Genomic DNA, 12,438 nt, shown 5'->3' on the forward strand with positions numbered 1-12,438 from the left:
AGTTATATGTTAGAAATTAATAATTGTCAGGGGGGAAATGGTGGAAATATGAGGGATACTGGGAACATTGGTGTTGGAGAACGGGCACTGGTGGAGGGATGTCAAACAACTCTATTGTTGTATGACTGAAATGTGAGCACGAAAGTTTGTAATTCTGTAACTGTACCTCACAGTGATTCATTAAAAAATAAAACATTTTAAAAAAAGAAATTGATCATTGTGTAGAGTTTGAAAAAGAGTGCAGACTTTGAATTTTTTTTTAGAGGATACAAAAAATCAATATTAAGAGATGAAAATTTCATTACATAATTAAACTTTTTATTAATGTGAGCTCAAAAGTACAACTTGATGTTTTCATTAAATTTGCATTTTCTGGAATATAGAATATTCCACTTTTTGGACTGTGTCCAATATTCTACTAAAATATTTCATATATGTTATTTGTTATGTAGGACATCCATGGATATAGGAAAAAGTGAGATTTCAGAATCTCTGAAAAAATATATTTCCATAATATACACTGCTCTCTTTTTTATATGTAAAATTGCAAGATAAAAATTCTCATTGCAGGCACCAGAAAATGTCGTTCAGAGGTAGAGTGTTTGCTTTACCTGAGTAAGTCTCTAGGTTTGATTCTCAGTAACATGCGTGTGCATGAGTGCACACACACACACACACACACACACACACACACCTCATTGCAAACGAAACATAAAGCTTAAAAGTTCAAATTAAAATGAAAGAAAATATAGAAATTCAAACCATTATTATGTGCAAGTAAACTGAGTCATAAAACCTGCATATTTTACTCGTAACCTATCTTAATAAAGAGAATTTGCACACTGATTGACTAATGGACTCCTTTGAGCTTACTAAACCTAGGTATTATTGTTCAAATTCCAGGAAACACTAGTAAAACATACGGTCTCCCTCTTTTCAAAAATATAGGATAACATTTGTTTTAAGCTACTTTAATTTGAGCAGTTTGTCAAATATGTGAATTTGATACTTTGCACTCTTGGTAAACATTACTAGATAGGCATATAGATTACACATAAAAGGAAAAAGAATATACATAAAGCCCTAGGTGTTTATTACTGTCATGAATAAAGAATCAATTAATCTGATAGGCTTTCTGTTTCACTTTCTTAAATAATGCGTTTATTTGAAAATTAACTATAAATGTAAAAATTTTTCCACATAATTATTGTTAAACATAGATATTTGTCCAGGATGGAGCAATAGCTCTAACTGCCATATAACCCCATCAATGGCCATCCAGAGACTATAAAACCAAGCTCCTGAAAGTGTGCAGCCACATTTGTGGCTGTGTGACCTCTTATTCTCTAGTTCTCACTCTCAGAGAACCCGGCAAGTCTACTGAAAGTATCATACCCGCCTATATGCCTGACTAGGAACGCCTGTAACGGTGAGTAGAGGCTGCCCTCAAAGCCTCCATCTGTCTCGGAAAGCCCGGCAAGCTACCGAGAGGATCCCGCCCACACGGCAGAGCCTGACAAGCTACCCGTGGTGTACTTGATATGTCAAAAACAGAAACAATGAATGGTCCTCATCCCGCTGACCCTGAAGGAACCCTCAATATATCATAGGGCTACACTTGCACTTACACAGGAACGAATGGAGACGTCACTGGGCCCGCTCGAGCAAATTGAAGAACAACAGGGTGATAGTGATAGTGATAGTGATAGGAGCGATAGCACAGCAGTAGGGCATTTGCCTTGCACACAGCCAGCCTGGCCAAGCCGGGTTTGATTCCTCCACCCCTCTTGAGAGCCCAGCAAACTATCTTGCCAGCATGGCAAAGCCTGGCAGGCTCCCCGTGACGTATTCAATATGCCAAACACAGTAACAACAAGTCTCACAATGGAGATGTTACTGGTCCTGCTCGAGGAAATCGATGAACAACAGGAGGACAATGCTACGGTGCATGTATTTGTCCACATGTGTCAATAAAACAAGAATGTCCACTTTTACTTTGCAGTTATATTTAATTTAATTTATTTATTTATTTATTGCTTTTTGGGTCACACTGGTCGATGCACAGGGGTTACTACTCCTGGCTCTGCACTCAGGAATTACTCCTGGCGGTGCTCAGAGGATCATAAGAGATGTTAGAAATTGAACCCGGGTCCACTTTGTGCAAGGCAAACGCCCTACCCGCTGTACCCACTCCAATCCCTGCAGTTATATTTAATATAAATAATGTGACTAAAACTTTTGTGAGAAAAATATACCTTGATGATAGTTCCAATATGCCTTGATATTAAAAATAAATCTTATTTTGGGGCTGGAGCGACAGAACAGTGAGTAGGGTGTTTGCCTGGCATGCGGCTGACCTGGGTTCGATTCCCAGCATCCTGTATGGTCCCCTGAGCACTGCCAGAAGCAATTCCTGAGTGCATGAGCCAGGAATAACCCCTGTGCATTGCTGGGTGTGACCCAAAAAGCAAAATTAAATAAATAAATAAATCTTATTTCAAACACAAGATCATCTCACTTGTCTGTGTTATATAAGAAAAATATTGTAAAGGGGGGTGCCTCGCTCACCCTTGATCCCAATGTTTAGAGTGGAGGACAGAGAGAAAAGGAAAGAAATCAAGGTTAATGGCAGGGAGGGGTTGAGGGAGAAGATGAAATGAAAAGTAGTGGGTGAACAAGGGTCAGGGCTTCAATTATGCTGATGATATGGGAGAGCGGTATAATCATACAGCCAAAACACAGACACATCTAAACTGAAAACCTGAAAACATAATCTGCAATCACTGGAACATTGTAACATGCCTGTCAAGTTGACAGGCGGGAATAGGGGTGAGGGATAGGGCTGTGGATGATGTATGGGAACATTGGTGGAGGGAAGTTGATACTGGTGGTGGGATTGATGTTGAAATATTATATGCCTAAAACGCAATTATCAATAACTTTTTACATCACAACTAGTTAAATAAAAATAAATTTTTAAAAGTCCTATTTATTGTATGATTTTAAATCTTAGAACATAAGCGATTCACTTGATAGAATGATTAACATAGAATTGATAATTCCTCTTCAATGAAAAGAAGTTTGACTTTTTTGTTCCTCCTTTGTAAAACTCTAAGTTTAGCAAAGTTTTGTAAACTCATATCATTGATATATATTCCTTCCTCTGCAACTTTGATTCAAATAGAAATTTATGACAGCAATTTTCAATAACACATAGACGATCTTTATACTGCTTTAGGCTTAATTTTATTTTTCTATATTGATTGTAACTATTATAATCTGAGCTCTAAGCATCGCTCTAACTCTGAGTCTGTAGATTTTGAACTGTGTGTTCATCCCAGAAGTGCCATTGTTACAAAATATGTTGGCAATAAGATATGAGTTCACTGCAACCCCATCCTCTCTAAAGGAAGAGCAATAAATAGAGTTTCTAATGAAGTGTCTAATGATTGTATAAATTATACAACACTATATATGAATATATACATACACAGACACACTGCCATGTTTTCTCTATCCACTCGTCTGTCCTAGAGCACTAGAGTAGTCTCAGATCTTGATTATAATAAACTGCACTGCATCAAACATATGCATGTACCATTTCAAAATAGTGGTTTTGTGTTGTTTGGATAGATACATAAGGTGAAATTTCCATATATCATACACCCATTTTTCTATTCTGGGCATATTCCCATTCTATTTTCCATTGAGGCACGGACTATTTATGTTTGAACCACAGTGTATGAGGCTTCCTATGTCACCTTACGTTTGTTTTTCCTGTCCTCTTGATGCATGCTATTATATAGCTGTGAGGTTACATCTGGCTACTTTGAAATATATTTCTCTGATGAGTAACTGCAAGCTTTTAATCACGTTCCTGTTGGCACTCTCCATGTATTTTCTGGAGAAAAATCTGTCCACCTCTTATAACCACTGCTTGACTGGGCTTTTATTTTCTTATTCTTGGGTTCTTTGAATTTCTAAGGTTTCAATTTTCATAAATGTAATGACACTGGTCTTATGTCTCAATCTGTGCTTTATCCTAGAGAATGTTGCATTGCCCTTTTGAGGACTATGTGTTTGGCTTTTGGTGGTGATAACACAGAGCACTGTAAATGTCTCAAGCCCATCTGGTGAAATTACTCATTGAAGGCTTCTGCTTCCTTGTTGATTTTCTATCTAGTTGATCTTTCTATTGAAGAGAGTGTGGCATTGATATTTCCAACTACCACTGTTGCTGTCCATGTCTATTTTTGGTGGCTGTTAATATCTTTATGTATTTTGATGCTTCCTCATTTAGGGCATAAACATTGATAAATGTTTGGTCCACTTGATGAGTTAATCCCTTAATCATCATATAATGTCTGTCCCTGGTCCATGTTACCTTTCTAATTTGAAATCTACTTTAATTTTACAGAAGCATAGTTGTCCCTGCCTTTTAAGGTCACAATTTACCTGTATGATCATGTTCCAGTCTTTTACTATAAACCTATGCCAATCTATGGAGATGAAGACTAGTTAATGTAGATAATAAGAAATATAACTTTTGTTTGAGCCATTCCACTGCTCTGTGATTTTTGATTCGTGAACTCATAGGTTCACAGTTGCTATCACATGTGTTCAAGTGTATACATATGCCTATCTACACTAGGTCTCTAGTAGCCTGATACACATGCTTAGGGGTAACCAAAGGTGTCTGCAGGTGAGTTCAATGACTAGGAGTAAATAATTGGGATAAAAATACGTGATCAAAACAAGTGAGCTATTTGTAATTTGCTATTTAAGAGACACTAGCAGAAAGAAAATATTTGTATACAATATCATCTCTGCTAAGTTAGCACTGATACTCTGCAGAAAGAACTTTATGATATCTTTTGTAAAGGTTGCACTCCTACCTATATTCATTACCCATATTGCAAAGGCATTGAGAACCCTAAAATTTCATTTGATATGAATGATAGTAAAGCTTCAAGGGCATCCGCAGATAATTTATGTGCAGACTCTGATAGCAACAGACTTAACAAGTGTTAAGCAGATCAAAATGGCCTTCTGTGGCATCATAGCACTGTAGCACTGTCTTCCCGCTTGAGTGGGCACCAGTAACATCTCCATAGTGAGACTTGTTGTTACTGCTTTTGGCATATCGTCACGGGTAGCTTGCCAGGCTTTGCCGTGTGGGCAGGATACTCTCGATAGCTTGCCGGGCTCTCCGAGAAGGACAGAGGAATTGAACCCGGGTCGGCCGCGAGCATCAGTATATAAACTAATTTCATTTTACCAGTGAGGAGACCAAGATTTGCAGAATTTAGGAAATTTTCCCAAACACACACAGGAAGCAAGGAAAGAACAAGGACTCAAAGGCAGCTAATCCCAGGCACCAGGCCTGAACTGCCCCCTCTGCCCTGCGTGTAATATGGAGACAGAATATGCCACGCATGAGTGATAGCACAGCAGTAGGGCGTTTGCCTTGCGTGCAGCTAGCCTGGCCGAGCCAGGTTCGATTCCTCTGGCCCTCTCAGAAAGCCTGGCAAGCTACTGAGAGAACTCAGTATGCCAAAAACAGTAACAAGAAGTCTCACAATGGAGACATTACTGGACCCGCTCGAGCAAATGGATGAACAATGGGAGGACAGTGTTTGTTTGTTTTGTTTGATCTTTAAGAACAAAGGCACAGAAGCCGAGTGACTTGCCTGGAGCCACAAGGTGTCAAGGCCAGTCATCTAAGCTAACATCCTCCCCACACCACCCAGTTTCAACTACAGAAACACATAGTTTTACAGGGGCAAGAATACCACACAGTCCTCTTACAATGATAAGGCCTGTCCATCAAGCTTGACCTCTGACAATGGCCCTGTCCTCCCCCTGTCCTAGTAACCGCTCTGTGACCTCACAACAGGCAGTTCGCCAGTCTTTTCAGGCCCTTCTCACAGTGCTATCACCTGTCCCATCACTCTCCAGCACTGCAATCTCCATGCTTTCTGATGAGACCAGTACAACCTCCAAGATGCCCAAGAGAAATTCCTTGACACCAGGTTAGCTGACACCAGCTTGGCACCTGACGGTTTTCAGGGCTTGTTCACAGGTGTGAGCCTATGAACTCAACAAGCAGTGAGCAAGGACACGTGTTTTTGTTTTTAGATTTTGGGCCACACTTGGTGATGCTCAGCGATTCTCCTGGTGGTGCTTGGGGGACCATACAGGGCTCCAGGGACCACACCCCTGTCGGCTAAGCAGAAGGCAAGCACACTCTCAGCTCACGATCTCTCTGGCCTGTGGACACTTTTGGAGAACTGCCTCCATCACCCCCTTTCATAGAGGAAGGCCCTAAACATCAGAGGTATAATACAACTCAGGAGAGAGTGAAGGAGACATTAAATACCACACACACACACACACCACCCCAAACCTCCCACACACCTTTTAGCTCCAACTGAGTGTCCTGAGAGTCAGCTGACACAAACAGACCAATCAGATTCTCCAGATTCTCTCTTTGACTGGAGGGTCTGAGACAGTTTTGTCTGTGGATCATTGGTACAAAGACAGGTAGAGCTGGGAGCACACATCCACAAAAGCCATTTTGGGCACTGAGGAGACCAGGCTTTGTTCTGGTCTTTGATTCTGCCTTGTGACTGCAAACAGCTCACCCTGGTTTCTGTTCCTTGCAACCAGCAGTGTCTGACTCAAGAGATGATCTGGATTATGTTATTCTCCTTTTCCGAAGGGAGGAGAAAGGAGTACCTCTGAGGTAAAAGGGTGAGATGAGCATCACATCCAACTATACATAAAGAGGTTAGGTGGGGCTGGAGAGACAGCAGGTAGGGTTTTGCACGTGGCTGACCCTGGCATCCCATATGGTCCCCCAAGCACCGCCAGGAGAGACCCCTGAACACAGAGTCAGGAATAGTCCCTGAGCACAGCTGGGTGTGGGCCTAAAACAAACAAACAAACAGGTTAAAGTCCCTTCTCTGGGGCGGGAAAGCTGGTACAAGGGTTCAATCCCAGCACCACATAGCAACTTTATTTAGTTTTTCTTAAGTTTCAGAAAAATAGAAAATTCTGTTTATGGTAAAATAAAAATAATGACAAATTCTTCCTAAGTAGTTATAACATGAAAATGGCCATGCACCATAACTTTTCAAAATTGGTTACATTGGAGGGGAGTGGGTTGAGTTTCGTTCCCCGCCCCGACCAGAGCTCCAGCAGTCAAAGACCTCCAGAATCAGCCACCACCATGCTGAGACCACTCTCAGCACGCATGAAGGTACTGGCAGAGGAACAAAGGCATACGGGTCCCGGGGCTGAGATCTCTAAGCCTGCTCGGATCGGGGCTGAGCATCCTCCACCCAGATCCTACAAATTCCAGTAGACAGGGGTCACACCCACCAACTGGCCCCTTGGCGCTGTGTAATCCCATCAGAGGCAAAGACCCAGAGACTATAAAACCCAGACCCCGGAAGAGAACAGTGCAGAGTCTCCTGCCCCCTCGCCTGGCTGTCCTCTCCAGGGCCCCTGGAGGGGAGTGGGTTGAGTTTCCCTCCCCGCCCCGACCAGGGCTCTGGCAGCCGAAGACCTCCAGAACCAGCCACCACCATGCTGAGACCACTCTCAGCACGCATGAAGGTACCAGCAGAGGAACAAAGGCATGCGGGTCCCGGGGCTGAGATATTCAAGCCTGCTCGGTTCGGGGCTGAGCATCCTCCACCCAGATCCTTCATATTCCAGTAGGCAGTGGTCACACCCACCAACTTGCCCCCTGGCGCTATGTAATCCCATCAGCGGCCAAGACCCAGAGACTATGCAGCTGCGTGACACTTTATTATCTCATTCTTACTTTGGACAAAATGGCAGGCTACCAAATGTAACCTGCCCACAGGGCAGAGTCTGGCAAACTCCCCATGGTGTACCCAATATGCCAAATACCAGTAACAATGATGGGTCTCATTCTCCTAACCCTGAAAGAGCCTTTAATATGGCACTTTTAAAAAATCTCAGGGCTAGGATGAAGGAGACATTACTGGGGCCTGCTCGAGGCAATCAACGAACAACAGGATAGTCGTGATCATCGTGATCGTTGAAAACTAAATAATTCAGGTAGAAAACAATGACTGACAACTTATTATGATTTTTATGTCAATATTTAAAAAATTACCTAAAACATGCAAGTAGCAAGAATTAAAAAAATGAAAAGATAGTATATTGACCTGCTATTGGCTTATAAAACTTCGAATATCATTTTGGAGACAAAACTGAGAAACAAGAAATAATTAGAAAATTGATGTAAGTGTTAGAAATAATGTTATATGTTACTGTACATCTTGGCACTCCCAGACCCCCAAAGTCTATATACTATAACTGGCCTAATCCACTTAAAATTTTCAAGCTGAAGATTTTTCCTCAAATATGTTGTTTCCCTATTCCAAATAAGATATTTCCAAATATCACAACAAGAGAAAGTGATAATTTGACACTCTTGATGCCCGAAGTCACATTTATAAAAGCTTATTTCTTAATAGAAATACTTTAAAACACTTGGTTGGAGAAGAGTAAAGAAATTAATGTATTTGCCTTGCATGCTCCCTATCCTGATGAAATACCTAAAATGACGTGGTCCCCTAAGTATCACTAGATGCAGACCTTGGGAGAACAAAGTTCTACCTATCCCTGAACACCACTGGGGTGGTCAAGGTAATCCCCAGTACTGCAGGGAAAAACTACCACAACCTCAGTCTCTTGTATTGAACTGCAGACTGATGGTCAAAATTTGTTCAGAAGAGTCACTAAGTTTACCGAACACCAATTGGGAGACCCCCAAAAAGGTAAAGGTAAAGGTAAAGGCCCTCCCGTTGTTCATTGATTTGCTCGAGCGGGCCCAGTAACGTCTCCATTGGAAATTTTGTTGTTACTGTGTTTGGCATATCGAATACGTCACGGGGAGCTTGCCAGGCTCTGCCATGCGGGCAAGATACTCTCGGTAGCTTGCCGGGCTCTCTGAGAGGGGTGGAGGAATCGAACTCGGGTTGGCCATTTTGGCTGCGTGCAAGGCAAACGCCCTACCACTGTGCTATCTAAAAAAACCCCAAACCTCTAAAATAGTTAAACAAGAAGTGGGGCTGAAGAGACAGTGTAGTGGGTATGACACTTTCCTTGCATGTGCCCAACCTAGACTTGATCCGTGGCATCCTGTATGGTACCCTGAGCACTGCCAAGAATAATTCCTAAGCACAGATTAAGGAGTAAGCCCTGAGCACAGTCCAGTGTGGTTCCCAAACAAAAACAAACAAACAGAAGTATTGAAGGGAGAAACTTATATTACAAATGAAATAATATAAGATACATTAGTAAAGGGAACATAATAACATAATATAATTTACATATAATATAAATGTTAGATATGTATATATGTATATATATACATAAAACTACCTAGACAGTGATATCATTGTCTATCAAAATGTCAACAAATTATGGTTCCTATGTCCTTGGTCACTAAAGAAACATTTATAAATTTTAATCATGTATAACTTCCAGAGTTAGATGGGATCAATAATTGGTACCTCTTTTCCATAACTGATTTAGGAACAAACTGAGAACTAAAAAAGCAGTGATGTGGTATTAAAATTAAATTTAAAAAATACTGTTTATGAACCAACTGAAAAGCTTTGATTAGATGTGGAACTCTTAGTGCTGAATCCAAATAATAGAGTGTGCTATACTGTGGACTTCTTGCAGGGGAATAATCTTTACTTGAAAGACTGATGTAACAAAATAACTGAGTAAATAAAATATTCTCTATAGAGATACTGAGCTTAAGGAAAGAGAAGGTGTTGAGTTCTACATGGTTGATATATATAAAAATTTACAAATTGGTTAATTAACTCTTTTGCCTATGAATATTTCAATAAGACAAAGAACAGAAAAGCCAGGGATTTACTAACTGATGATCCTACAGGGTCTTCTGCCCCCGCGCCTGGGTGTTCCTTCCCAGGGCCCCTTGGAGGGGAGCGGGTTGAGCTTTCCTCCCCGCCCCGACTGGGGCTCCGGCAGCCGAAGACCTCCAGGACCAGCCACCACCATGCTGAGACCACTCTCCGCACACATGAAGGTACTGGCAGAGAGACAAAGCCACGCGGGTTCCGGGGCCGAGACCTCCAAGCCTACTCGGATTGGAGTCAAGCATCTTCCACCCAGATCCTCCAAATTCCAGTAGGCGGGGGTCACACCCACCACCTGGCCCCCTGGCGCCGTGTAATCCCATCAGCGGCCAAGACTCAGAGACTATAAAATCCAGATCCCGGAACCACGCTGCCTCATTCGCGGCCGCGTGACATCTTATCAGAACTTTTTTTTATGACAATCTTATTGTCTCCTTCCTACTTTGGACAAACTTGCAGGCTATCGAATGTAGCCTGCCCACAGGGCAGAGTCTGGCAAACTCCCCGTGGCGTACCAAATATGCCAAATACCAGTAACAATGATGGTTCTCATTCTCCTAAAGAGCCTTGAATATAATCTCAGGGCTAGGATGAAAGAGACGTTACTGGGGCCTGCTCGAGGCAATCGACGAATAACAGGATGATGAAATGAAAAAATGAAATTATACTAAACTAAGACAGTCAAATTTTAAAAGATGTTTCACTATCATTATTAAATCAAAACACTTCAATAAATGGAATTAGAAAGGAAGTTTTTAATTCCCCTCTGAAGTACACAATGAAACCCAATCATATCATAAATTAGTATAATACATAAAGTGAATATGAGTGGTATCTAAACTCCCATGCTCTGATTCAGGAAAGAAAAAAGTAATGAAAGGAATCCAAATTTAAAAAGAGTTTGAAAAATTGCTATTATCACTATTTGCATCTGGCATATCAATTGGCATAGAAAACTCTAAAGAATTCACCAAAAAGTTTAGAAACAATAAACTAGTACAGTTAAATAGCAGAGTATAAAATCAATGTGCAAACATCTGCTGTATTTCCATATGCAAATCATGTACTATAAGATAAATAAAAAAAAGATAACCCGATTTGAATAAGTGTCACAAAAAAACACATAGAAATCAACTTGGTAAAGTACCTTAAATACTCATACATTGAATACCATAAGTCACTATTGAAAGAAATAGAAGAGGCTACCAGGAAACTGATCTTGAAGAGTGGATAGATGCATATCTATTTAGCTAAATAGAGAGATAGAGGTAATGGAGAGTATGGGTAGTTTATGGGACTTTTAAACCCAGAATGCTGTCAAAAAGAGGCAGAATGCTTCCCAGGAAGGGTCCTAAAACTGTTGTATCTGTGCTCCCTTTCTCTTTGAAGACTCTCTCTTCAAGAAAACCCATTCCAAAGATTTTTGTTCTGATGTACTAAGGCCCTTGGATTTATAAAAACTATCCTGAACAATTAGGAATTTGATCGAAAAATGTTGTTCTGCTTCTGATGATTACTGATTCTAAGCAATAAATACTGTACATGGAGGACAATCAAGACTCTCAGTCTGTGAGACTATTACCATGGGTTATTTTTTCCCTCATTTGTGTCTCTTTTCTTAATTCTTTCAGTGTCCTGAATTCAACCTGTTCACCCAGGGCTAGTCCCTGTCAAACAAAAATAATCAATTTTTATGGATCAGGAGAAAACAAATGGTCAAAATAACTACCTTAACCAGAACATTATACAGATTAAATTAAATCTACATCAAAAGTCCAATGGCATTCTTTAAGGGTATAGAACAATGTCTACTAAAGTTTCCATGAAATCATAAAAATCCCCAAATAGCCAAAGGATTTTGAGAAAAAAGAAAGACAAATGGCATTTATTTCCTGATTTCAAATTCTCACATACAACCATAATAATGAAAACTGTGTGGTACCTGGGTAAGAATAGACTCTTCAACAAAATGGAACAGAGGTGAGTGTCCAGAGATAAGGCATCAGTTTTGTGGAGAGTTAACTGCAGAAGCAGAAGAAGCAGAAGCAGAAGAGGAAGAAGAAAAGGAGGAGGAGGAGGAGGAGGAGGAGGAGGAGGAGGAGGAAGAGAAGGAGGAGGAGGAGGAAGAAGAAGAAGAAGAAGAAGAAGAAGAAGAAGAAGAAGAAGAAGAAGAAGAAGAAGAAGAAGAAGAAGAAGAAGAAGAAGAGGAACAAGTGGAAGTGGAGGAGGAGAAGGAAAACAAGGAGAAAGAAGAGGAAGAGGAGGAGGAAGGAGAAGAAGAGGAGGAGTAAAAAATAAAAGAAACTAACCAGTATCTTAAATTATTCACAAAGATTAAGACAAAAGTTTTATTTCTTTACATTGAAGATTACATAGGCAGAACTTTCTATGCATTCATTTTAAGAGTTTAGCTCTTAGTAAGATAATTCACAAGCACATGATAACATATAATCATAGTAATGTGGATTAATTGATTAGTTTGCTAGATTATAGCTTTTTATTAAGA

The sequence above is a fragment of the Sorex fumeus genome, unplaced genomic scaffold (assembly GCF_029834395.1).
Source record: "Sorex fumeus unplaced genomic scaffold, SorFum_2.1 ptg000171l, whole genome shotgun sequence".
Classification (NCBI taxonomy): Eukaryota; Metazoa; Chordata; class Mammalia; order Eulipotyphla; family Soricidae; genus Sorex; species Sorex fumeus.